The 12,333-nt window shown below is 36.0% G+C and overlaps 1 protein-coding gene across 8 annotated transcripts in view; it reads right to left on the reverse strand.

Annotated features, from left to right (window-relative positions):
- The window catches only part of MIPOL1 (mirror-image polydactyly 1), a 321,775-nt gene that overhangs the window by 190,995 nt on the left and 118,447 nt on the right, over positions 1–12,333 (reverse strand). The gene's annotated exons all lie outside the window — the stretch shown is intronic.

A 12,333-nucleotide genomic window follows, 5' to 3' on the forward strand; every position in this document is an offset into this window, starting at 1 on the left:
TGGTATAAACTGGTATAACTTTGGAAAAATGTTTGGAATTACTAAAGCTAAACATATGATAGATATTCTCCTATGCATATGCCTATATATGTACCAAAAGGAATAAATGGTAACGTCCACCAAAAAAAAATACAAGAACATCCATAGTACTTCATCCATAATAGGTCAAAATTAGAAACAACCCATATTTCTATCAACTGTTGCATATGTAAATAAATCAGAGTATAATCATACAATGGAACATAACACTGTAATGAAAAAGAGAAACTATTGATAATTAGTACAGTACAGATCAACATACAGGCATAAATATCACTGGGTGAAGGAAGTCAGACACAAAAGAGTACATGGCACGATTCCTTTCATAAGAAGTTTAAAAACATGCAAAATGACCTATGGTGTTAGAAGAAACAACAGTGATTACTCTTGCCAAGAAATTCTGACAGAAAAGAGGTATGAAGGAATCTTTTGCAAAGCTGTAAATGTTCTTTTATATATATAAAAAACAGAATATTATATTTCATGGTATTTGGTTTTTCAAATTGTTTTTTTCTTGTGATGACCACTTTCAAAATTTATTCTCTTAGGCGCAGAGGGAGACAGAGTGGGAAGGCAAAAGGTGTCTCCTCCACTGGAAGGGCGGGAGACCCAAGCAAACTCTGTGACAGCTCTTTGGCCACCATGTCAGCAAGCAGGGCTGGAAATAGACCCAGCGCCCAGCCATAGCCCTGCGTTCGCCTCTGAATTCCAGGTGCCTGTCCAGCTAAAACAAGAGCAGAGCAGAGCAGAGCAGAGTGTTTTCTGCAGGCAGACTCCCTTGAAGAAGACAGAAGGTGGCTGAACCAGCAAGCTTAGTTATTACCAAATTTACCAAACAGATAAATCAGCCTATCTCCCTAGAGATTTTATTTTTAAGTAATCTCTACACCCAACATAGGGCATGAACTTACAACTTAATTATTACTGACTGAACTAGCCAGGAGTCCCTAAAGTGTTTTCTGAGTATAAAAATAATGCAACTTACAACTCCATGGAAAGACAAATAATCCAATTTAAAAATGGGCAAAGTATCTGAATAGACATTTCTCCAAAAAAGATATACAAGTGGCCAATAAACACATGAAAAGATGCTCATTAGCTATCAGGGAAATCCAAATCAAAATCACAATGAGATATCACTTCGTACCTTGAGATGAGGAAATTGGAACCCTTATACATTGCTGGTGGGAATGTAAAATGGTATGACAACAATGCAAAATGTGCATATGACCCAGCAATTCCACTTTTAGGTATATACTGAAGAGAACTGAAAACAGGCGTCCAAAAAAGAAAGAAAAAGAAAAAAAGCCTTGTATAGGAATGTTAATACAGCAGTATTTATTCACAATAGTCAAAAAGTAGAAACAACTCAAATATCCATCAGCTGATGAATGGGTAAAATGTGGTATGTTGATACAATGGAATATTTTTTGGCAATAAAAGAAATGAAGTATTGATAATATGTTACCACATGGATATGTCTTGAAAATATTATGCTAAACAAAAGAAGCGAATCCCAAAAGACCACATATTGTATGATTCCATTTATATGAAATATTTAGAATAGGCAAATCCACAGAAACAGAAGGTACATTTGTGGTTCAGTGGTTGCCTGGGGTTGGGAGAGAGAGAGCTGAAAGAATGTGCAGTGACTATTAATAGGTATGTGGGTATGAGAGAGTGGGGAGATCCTTTTTGGGGTGATGATGAAATATTCTAAAATCTACTGTGACAGAGTTGCACGATTTTGTGAATATACCAAAAACTGCTGAATTGTTTATTTTATTTTATTTTATTTTAGATTTTATTTATTCATCCATATGGACATTCATTTCTGTATCTTAGTTACTGAAAATAATGCTGCAATGAACTTGGAGATGCATACTAATCTTTTTGAATTAGTGGTTTCATTTTCTTTGAATAAATATCCAGAAGTGGAACTGCTGGATCATCTGGTAGCTCTATTTTTAATTTTCTGAGGAACCGCCATATTGTTTTCCATAGAGGCTGCACCAATTTACATTCTCACCAATAGTGCACAATGGTTCCTTTTTCTCCATATCCTTGCCAACACTTGTTGTTTCTTGTCTTTTGGAAAATAGCCATTCTAACAAGTGTGAAGTGATAGCTCATTGTATTTCATTTGTATTTCCCTGACATTTAGTGATGTTGAGCAACTTTTCATGTGTCTGTTGGCCATCTTCTTCTTCACAAGTTTTCTCTGGAGAAATGTCTATTTGGATCATCTCATTTTTTAACTGAATTGGGTTTTCTGCTATTGAGTTCTATGAGTTCTTTACATATTTTGGTTATTAACCCTTTACAGATATATGATTTGCAAATATCTTCTCCCATTCAGTAGGCTGCTTTTTCATTTTGTTGATGCTTTTCTTTGCTGTGCAGAAGCTTTTCAGTTTGATGTAGTCCCACTTGTTTATTTCGCTTTTGTTGCCTTTGCTTTTGGAGTCAGATCTAAAAATTCATCGCCAAGGCCAATGTCAAGGACCTTACTGCCTGTATTTTCTTCTAGGAATTTTAACAGTTTCACAATGGTCTTACATTAAAGGCTTCAATCCATTTTGAGTTACTTTTTACGTATGGTGTAAGACAGTAGTTCAGATTCATTCTTTACGATGTGGTTGCCCAGTTTTCCCTACATTATTTATTGAAGACACTGTCTTCTCTGCATTATATATTCTTGGCTCCTTTAATTGACCATATATGTGTTGGTGTATTTCTGGATTCTCTATTCTACTGAGATCGATCCATCATGATCTATGTGTCTATTTTTATGCCAATACTATACTGTTTTGATAAATTGTAGCTTTGTAATATAGTTTGAAATCATGGACTACAAATGTTCTGTATCTTGATCTGAGTGCTGCTTTCACGGGTATATACATACATAAAAATTAATCAAATCTTTCACTTAAGATTTGTGCATACTCTCCATTAAAAATTTTTTTAAATACATGCTTTTTTTTTTTTTAGATTTTATTTATTTATTTGAGAGAGAGATAGCAAGAGAGAGCAAGCAGGGGGCAGGGAGAGGGAGAAGTTGACTCCCCACTGAGCAGGGAGCCTGACACAGGGCTTGATCCCAGGACCCTGAGACCATGACCTGAGCCGGAGGCAGATGCTTAACTGACTGAGCCACCCAGGCACCCCTAAAAATACATGCTTTTACTTCCATCATTTTCATATCTATTCCTCTCTGATTTTTCATGTTTAAACCCTCATTATCTCTTGCGTGAATTATTATAATAGATTCCCAACTGTCACCTCAGCCTTAGACTTAAACCTCAGGAGGTACACACTGCTTAGAGAATAAATTCTAAATTCCTTAGCATTTTATTTACTTAAAGCTCCCTTGAATGAAACCTCAAAAAACATTTCTAGGAACATTTTTTCTAAGAAGGTAATTTGAAAATATATACTATTTTAAAATGTTTATATTCTTTAATCTAGTATTTCCATTTCTAGGACTTTTCTCTAAGGAAATCAACATAGATATACATAAAAATTTAGCTACAAAAGTGTTCACAGTATCAAAAAGTAGAAAAAACAATAAACACCCACCCAAGAGCAGATGAGTTTGACAAATCTTAATATATCCACATTATAAAATTATAAGACTGACAAAATATAAAATCAAAGAGAAAAATTTGGTTATAAGTAGTATGTATAATATTGATTGAAAAAAGATAATCTCATATGATTATTTCTAGGAAATGAGTTTATGAACGAATTTTACCTTCTTGTCTGTCTATACTTTCCAAAGTTATCTATAGTTTGAAAAAGTTTGTAAAAATTTTATAGTAAGAACTAAGAAAAGTTATTGGAATAGATGAAATATAAATAAGATACCTTAGCAAGATCGACTGGAAAGAAAAAACATGCACAGGCAAATAATTATATGATAAGACAGGGAAGAAAATTAACAAACTGACAGGGGAAAAAATTAATAAAATTTTACAGTCACTATAATAAAGAATGTTAAACATGTTTCCTACTTTTCCTGAAAAGTAAAACCCTAAATGTTATGATTTATTTTTTCAAGGATGAGCTTTTTGTCAAATTCCTAATAACTTAACAAATCATTATTTTTCATCTATTATATGCTAGGCACAATGCCAATCATAAGGGATACAAAATGAAGGCAACATTAACAACGGACAGGTTAAGAAATGAGACTATCCTTTCCTCTGTTAATGTGGAAAGTTAACTTTGATGCCTACATCATTGGCCAAGATTTTGGTTTTCCTCTTCAAGTGGATTTTAGTTTATGCTACACTCCCTAATCTCAGTCTGCTTTTCACAGTGACTTCTGTTCACACAGAATATCAAGGGAGAAATTTATAACCAGGCCAGGAATGTTCTAATGTGGACTTCTGGACTATGTGATACAATAAAGAGAGAGAATTCTTTCTAAATTATTTATTCCTTTTCCTCAAATGTATTCCCTCTCTTTTACTGATTCTGGATCTGTTTCGCTGTGTGTTAAAAATATCCAATGTTTAGTCCCCCCACCCCCTTAAATCCATATAAAAATTACACAGAAAAATATCTGAAATATATTGACTCCACTAATTGCAATACCTTTAAAATCTTTATTTCAATCTTTTATTTCTTTTTCTCTTGACTACAACTCATTATAGCACTCCAAGATGAACAAAGAACTCCAATACATGGACTTAGCAGATTTTTGCAGTCCAGGATCCTGCCTTCTGTGACACTATGGTTTCCTCAGTACCTTTTACATCCCTCATCACTCCTCTTCCTCTTTATGTAAGGGACAGTCTATAGGCATCGCTGTTGACTTCCTGGTCCCTCACCCATTAAAACTCCAACCCTTATTAAAATATCAACAACACCACACTGCACTCAAGATCTGAATATTCCTAGAAGAAATCACACAATTTTCCTGACAGGTTTCACTTTAAATTCATTACCCTAATTCTCAAATGGGCATTCTGCTCTGCCTGGCATCCTACATTTCTCTAGTTATATTCATTCCCAAACAAACCAAGATAACTACTTCAAACTATCTCCTCTTTATAAAATCTTCAGCACCATCCATTGATTGATCACACTGAGAATCTAAATTAACTTAAGACACCCCATCCCCTAAACTTATCAACTTGCCAGCATGTGCATCCATCTGAGTTTTTTGTAATCCTCTGTTACAATGAAAGCAGTTTCCCTTTCCTAGCAAAGGACAACTCTTCCACTTATATTCTACATTCTATCGCCTCTCAATCTACTTATCTATTCCAGGACTTTCCTACTACAATGATTTTTTTTCTCTCCCTTAAAATCACCTTTTCTTTTTTTGTGGTTCATTTCCATCAACATACCAACTACATGCCCTAGAATCTCCCATTAAAAAAGAAAAAGCCTCCTATGAACTGTAAGCCCCCTCTCCATCTACTGCCTATTTTTCTAGCTCCATTACAGGGCTAAGTTGTGTGCATTCACTGTCTTCACTTCCTCACTTTCCAGTCTCTCCTCCAACTACTCCAATGTGGCCTCTGTCCTGGTCAAAACACTTGTCAAAATCCTCAACATCTTCTTTGTGATTAAATCTACACGTAACCATTCCATCTTCACTTTGCTCAGCTTCTCAACACCATTCAAGGGAACTGACCACTCTCATCTTTAGCAAGCACTTTCTTGCCTTCTCTGGCACCATATTCCTTCAGTGTCCTACCTCATTCACCATCCTTTCCAGTCTCCTACAGGGGCCCCTTCTACTCTGGCCAACTGCTAAATGTTGGCACATCACAAAGCGTGGTCCTAGGCCCTGTTCTTTCTCAATGATCTTTCTTCTGTTTCATCTAGTCCAAGCTTTAATTACGTACATGCTGCTGGCTGTAATAGTCAAATGCCTGCTCAATATTTCCATGTGATTTTTTAGGAGTCATATCAAATAGATCTCCTCCGAGACAATGTAATTTCCCTCCCAAAATATGCTGATCACCTCCCCAAAACTTGCCCATCACAATACATGGAGCAAATATCTACGGTCTTCAAGCCTTAATTCTTCCTGCTTCCTTTTGCCCAAAACCGATCTGCCTTCAAGTTCTATTCATGTACTATTGAAATATTTCCCACTGTCCACTTCTCTAAATCTACACTTGTTCATCTGAGCCATCATCAGTCTCATCTTTTGTGTGGACTACTGCAATAGCCTTTCTCTTTCAATATCTTCTGCATTTAGATACAACTGTACTCCTTACCACAGCCTACAAGACCGTACAGATTTGTCTGCTGCCTATCTCTTCTACCTCATCACTTGTTACTATCTTTCTTTGCTCATTGTACTTCAACACATTTAAATCTGGTATGTTCATATCAGTGTCTTATGCACACTAAGCTTGTTCTCTCTCTCAGGGCACTACTGATCTATTATTTTCCGATGGGACACTCTTTCCATGGTTCTTTGCATGGCTAGATCCTCTCCTCTTTCAAGTCTCAGTTCATGTTGACAAAGAGGCCCGCCTTGCTCACCCTATTTAAAGTAACAACCCCACTGCCAACTGCAGTCACTCTCCACTATCTTTTTATTTTTATCACATTACTACCTGAGAATATTTTATTCATTAGTTTGCTTACTACCTATATATTTCCATACTAAGATATAAGTCTCATATAAGAAAGAACCTTCTATTTGGAATTGCTGAGTTCCCAACTTTGGCACATAATATGTATGCAATAAAATGTAAATGAATGAATAATATTTCATTAAATTCTTTTAGTTCTGTGTACCCTGATTGATTTAAAATAGCTTCAGCTCATCAGTTCATTAATTCAACAAACATATATTAAGTCCCTACACTGTCCTAAGGATAAAACTGTGACAGAAACATATAAAGAAAAATAGTTTCTATCTTCATGCTAGTAGGGAAGACAGTGTAATGCAGTGTGACAAGTACTGTTAATAGGATACAAAGTGAAATATGGGCACAAAGAAGATATTTATTCTATTGCTTCATGTGAAAGACCTTTATGAAAGAGATACTTAAATTAGCCTTAAAGTAGTGGTCTACTTCAAATAGACAAGTGAGCAACAAGTGGAGAGAAAGCATGTTCCAGTGAGGGGAAATGTGCTTAATTGAAGGCAGAAAGAGTCATAAAACAACAGACCAATTATACTTTCTGTACATTGGTCGGCTGTCTTCCTAGAATTTTCTTCATTATATTACTGGACTGGATTCATGTCTTCATCTTATTTGGTTTATTTTTCATTCTGCTGGAGCTGTACCTTAGTGCTTGGAATAGCTTACAGGCTACAGAGAACAAGGAACCCGCCTAGTGATACATTAAGCTGACTTTCTTTAATTACCCTGATGATTACCCCTTGGTCTTTCCATGCTTTTTGCATCTGTCAATTTTGGACCTGAAGAACTTCAGGATCTATACTTTTCATTATAACTAAATAATAAAAAAAAAGTGTGCTAAGTGTATTATATTAAAGGAGGCACATAAATGTTTTAGAAATATTTTCAACAAAAAAACAATAAACAAAAGTGAGCAAATTAAAAGGGTTGTTATTTTTATTTATTTTATTTTTTTTAAAGATTTTATTTATTTATTTGAGAGAGGGAATGAGAGACAGACAGCAGGAGAGGGAGGAGGGTCAGAGGGAGAAGCAGACTCCCCGCCGAGCAGGAAGCCCGATGCAGGACTCGATCCTAGGACTCCAGGATCATGACCTGAGCTGAAGGCAGTCGCTTAACCAACTGAGCCACCCAGGCGCCCAAAAGGGTTGTTATTGATTTTACATATTTGTAATGACTCATTTCCAAAAATAGTGGTGAGTTAAGATTCTCTACATGGTGTTCAAGTTATAGAAATTTATGATTACTAATTAAACCTTGATAGATCAACAAGGGGAAACTAACATCTAGAAGACAACAAAGAAAAGGAAGTCCAGGGAAAGGACAAAGGATGTTGAGATATTCAACCTGGGAAAGAGAAAATAGTGCTAGTATCTGCTTTTGCCTGCCTATGCTCTGACCCTAAAAGTTTTTACCTTGCAAGCTCCTTTTCACATAGTTCATAAACTAACTTTGATCAAGCCTGGCAATACAAAGTCTAATTCTTATCAGTAGGTGAGAATGAAGTGAGTTCAAGATCCATAAGCATATTATCCATTATGCCTGGAGTTGATTCCAAACACCCATGTACATAGAGAATTTACCACTTTCTTCCTTTATTTGCTATACTCTAAGTCTTTATGACAAGTCCTCTGCTTTGGTGTTTTGAATATATTTTATCAATGCCCCTGGCCCATTTGGCCAAAGTCCATCTCCCAACCTCCATACCCATGCCTAATTTATTCAGTTCTCAGGATTGGGCCCCTCACCTACATACCAGGTACCAGCTGGGGTCCAATCAATGAAAATCTCTGCAATATTATCCTACCAACTACAAGTATCAATGAGGCCCAGCTTCCTGCTGCTAGGCCCCACCCATATCTATGCCTGCCCTTGGAAATCAAAACTAGCCTAAACTAGCCTAATTTAGCCAGGACCCCTAGGAATGGTGTTAACTGTTAATTTTATATGAAAACTTGACTAGGGTCCAGATATTTGATTAGCATTACTTCTGGGTGTGTCTGTGAGGATATTTCTGGATGAGATTAACATCTGAATCAGTGGACTGAACAAAACAGACTGCCCTCCCCAGTGTGAGTGGGCCTCCACATTCAATCCATTTGGAAGCCTAAACAGAATAAAAGGTTGAGTAAGGAAGAATTCCTTCTCTCTGATTGTCTTTAAACTGAGATATTGGTCTTTTCTTGCTTTCAGACTTGGACTTGGACTAGAACTTACATCATCAATTCTCCTGGTTTCTCAGGCCTTCAGACTCAGACTGGTATTACACCATTGGTTCTCCTGGGTATCTAGCTTACTGACCGAAGATCTTGAGCTCCCCAGCCTCCATAATCACATGAGCCAGTTCTTTACAGTAAATCTGTTTATATATATCTTATTGGTTCTGTTTTCCTGGAGAACCCTAACTAATACAAAGGATTATTTGAATTACTCTAGCTTGTAATAAGGTCAGGCCTCAAAGCTAATGAGTTGCCAATCCTGGCCAGTTCTATTCTTCTGTTGCTTATTGGTGTCTAGCCTGGATCCTATTGTGCCTTCAAGACTAGCTGTATGAATTAGGACATTATTGCTCATGTAGATATTCAAATATATTTGATGCAATATAATTTATCAGTCAAATGTTCTGAGGCCAAAGTGAGTACCAAAAGCAAGACATGAAGAAGAAATGAATATTTAACCAACTGAGCCACCCAGGCGCCCCATTTTTTTTTTTAAAGATTTTATAAGAAATGAATATTTAACTAAATTGAAAATTAGTCATAGATAAGATTCCTTAATTTACTGGGTAGTTTAACTAGATAGCTTCTAGAGTGCTATGAAACTTAAGATCCCAGAAAAGTTAGTGAAGAAATGGAAGTTTCTAGCTTTATCCCATATTACCAAGTATTTCTGTAATTTAAATAAACTATATGAGCATTAATGGGTCAAAAATGGTAAGAAAGAATGAAAGACTGGTTGGTAAGACAATTCTTTAATCAAACAAATGCTAATTATAACAATTTTAATTCATCCTATAAAAGATTTTAAGACACTCAGTTCTCAGCTTGACATAGAAAAGTTATGGGAGAAGAATTTGAGTAAGTAAGAGTATTAGGATTTATCAGAAAAAGATAAGATTTTAACAAGGCCAGTTCAAGTAAATAAATGATCTTAACTTGATTTAAAAAACAAAGTAAATTAGCAAATGTATAAAAATCAAGAAATTCTCACTGAATCCAAAGATTTCTAATAGCTACATAGAATGGGACTAAGGTAACCCTAGCAGTACACAGAAGATATAGTTTAATTAGGAAACATTTGATGCCAAATAGCAGCTCTAAAATTAAGGTCAAATTTCTATGAAATTCTTCCCCAAAACTCAAAATCTCAGCTTAATCATAAGAAAATCATCAGATAAACCCAAATTCAGAGACATTCCACAGAATATCTGGCTAATACCCTCAAAACTGTCAAGGTCTTAAAGCGGGGGGAGGGAAAGGAGTCCTAAGCTGTTACAGACTAGAGGAGACTGGAGAGACCTGACAACTAAATGCAATGTGGTTTCTTGGATTGAATCTTGAAGAGGACTTTAATGGAAAACTGGTAAAAATCTGAATAATGTCTGGAGTCAATAGTAATCTACCAATGAGGGTTTTTTAATTTTGACAAAATTACTACAGTCAGGAGCAATGGCAAAGGCAGGGCAAACCAAAACTGGGTCAAAGGTGTAGGGGGACTCCATACTATACTACCTTCCTGCAAATCTAAAACTGTGCCAAAATGAAGTTTATATTAAAAAATTAAGGAAAAAGTTTCCATTCAGAACTACAAGACAGTAATTCAAGAGTTCATTTTTAGAATGATTATGACATAAAAATTAAAATGAATACTATTTAGGCAGAGAGTTTGAAAACTATGCAAATTAAAATAATTAAATAAACGACTCTTCATAAAACATAAGACATGCAATAGATAAATAATAAATATACTGCAATGATGGATAATATATATTTATAAATAAAGACATGTTGGTAAATACTGCCAAATGTTGATTTCTTTATCTTTATGTATCATGAAAGGCAGCAGGCAAAGGATAGAGAAAAAAAAGGAATGGGTAGCAGTCAATATTTAATTACGCTCTATGTACTTATTTTTAGTTAATGTAAGAAAATAAATGATAAAAAAAATCAAATGTTTGAGTTCACACTGTAATTGCTTCCAAGCACTATAAACTGTTTTGTCTATCTCTTCAACAATATATTGAATGACTCAAGATTGCATACTGTTGGTAGGACACAAAATGGTAAAAACAGTTGCTCATTTTAGAAGGACTTTTTCCAAATCTAACCTGAAGATAAATGTCAGTTCTCCACATCCAGATAGGATGAAATCATTTGTGGCAAAACAGTGCTCCAGCCAAAAACAAGAAAAGCCAGGTTAAATTTAAAAATCCAGTTTAAAGATGTCAGCAGGCTATGGCTGCAACAATGAGTTGAATGGCTAAGATCCTGAAGAGGGTGGTTTGCAGATCTGCAGGCATTTTTTCCCCCTGAGTTTTAAAGATTCCAGGCCTGGGCAAGGGGCTGGGAAGCCAGGCTTTGACTGCACAGAGGGCTCGTGTTGGAGGACAGAGAAATCATCGAAGCTTTTGGTAGCTGTGCAAGGCTGAAGTGACAAAATTGGAGATTTGAGACTTGTTTCTATCTCAAATCATTTGATAAATCCCAAACGTGTACAGCGCTTGAAATTAAAAAGCTAAGCCCTAAAACCTCTGAAAAGCATAATGGAGTTTTCCACTCCATAATGGAGTTTTCTTACAATGCTGAGGACATAAACGCCAGAGTACAAGCTTTGCCAGGAGTAGGGTCCTACTGAGTATCAGCTCTGTGTGGGAAACCTTACCAAAAGTACCAGGCTGAGCCACAAGTAGACCAAGACTTACCAAACTTCTATCCAGCCTCCACGGGAGATAGTAAAGCATTTTAGAGAGTGATAAAAATGAACTAATAGGAAACATTCTATGAAGTAGGAGAGAAAAGGGGCAATTGATTAGTGATAACCTTACGCAAGAAAAGACAAGAGCTAGTATAGAAATACGCTGTCCTTAAACAAGGGCATGAACTAGGTAAGAAATAAAATACAAAAGGCAGAGTATATGAGTACAAATGCACGTAGGCTGGTGGGTGAAATGGTGGGGAAAAGCAGAAGTTGCTTTTTATATTGGAGATGAGAGGTTGGATATCTAAGGAGCAAGAAGGGAGATAAAATAGTCCTTTACAGGGGAAAGTTGAATGGACTAACAAAAGGCCAGAAAAATGCCAGGCAACACCAAGGGCCTACCTGAAGACAATGGTCATGAATTTAAAGGTTAAATGGCAAATCTGTGTGATATTCTTCTGCCATATAAAACTATGAAGGTGCAGATCAGGCAGAAAGTTAAATATATAAGGCTTAGGTTTTGCTTGGTGAGTAGGACAAAGGGCCAAGAGAACTGAGGTTATATTATACGCAAATCGGTAATAATTAGGTGAGCCCTGGAATCTAAGTGAGGTAAAGGGGGAAGTGGGAACAGGAGTGAATTGAGGGAATAGGAAAATAAATGGTACAATCAATAGAAATTGGTGCCAGTGGAGCTAAAATTTGCTACTCAAAGTTCTGGAGTTAAGTGAGCTGGAAAGATAGTAAGTGCTGGTCA

The sequence above is a fragment of the Mirounga leonina genome, unplaced genomic scaffold, assembly GCF_011800145.1.
Source record: "Mirounga leonina isolate KUSES-001 unplaced genomic scaffold, KU_Mleo_1.0 Mir_82, whole genome shotgun sequence".
Lineage (NCBI taxonomy): Eukaryota > Metazoa > Chordata > Mammalia > Carnivora > Phocidae > Mirounga > Mirounga leonina.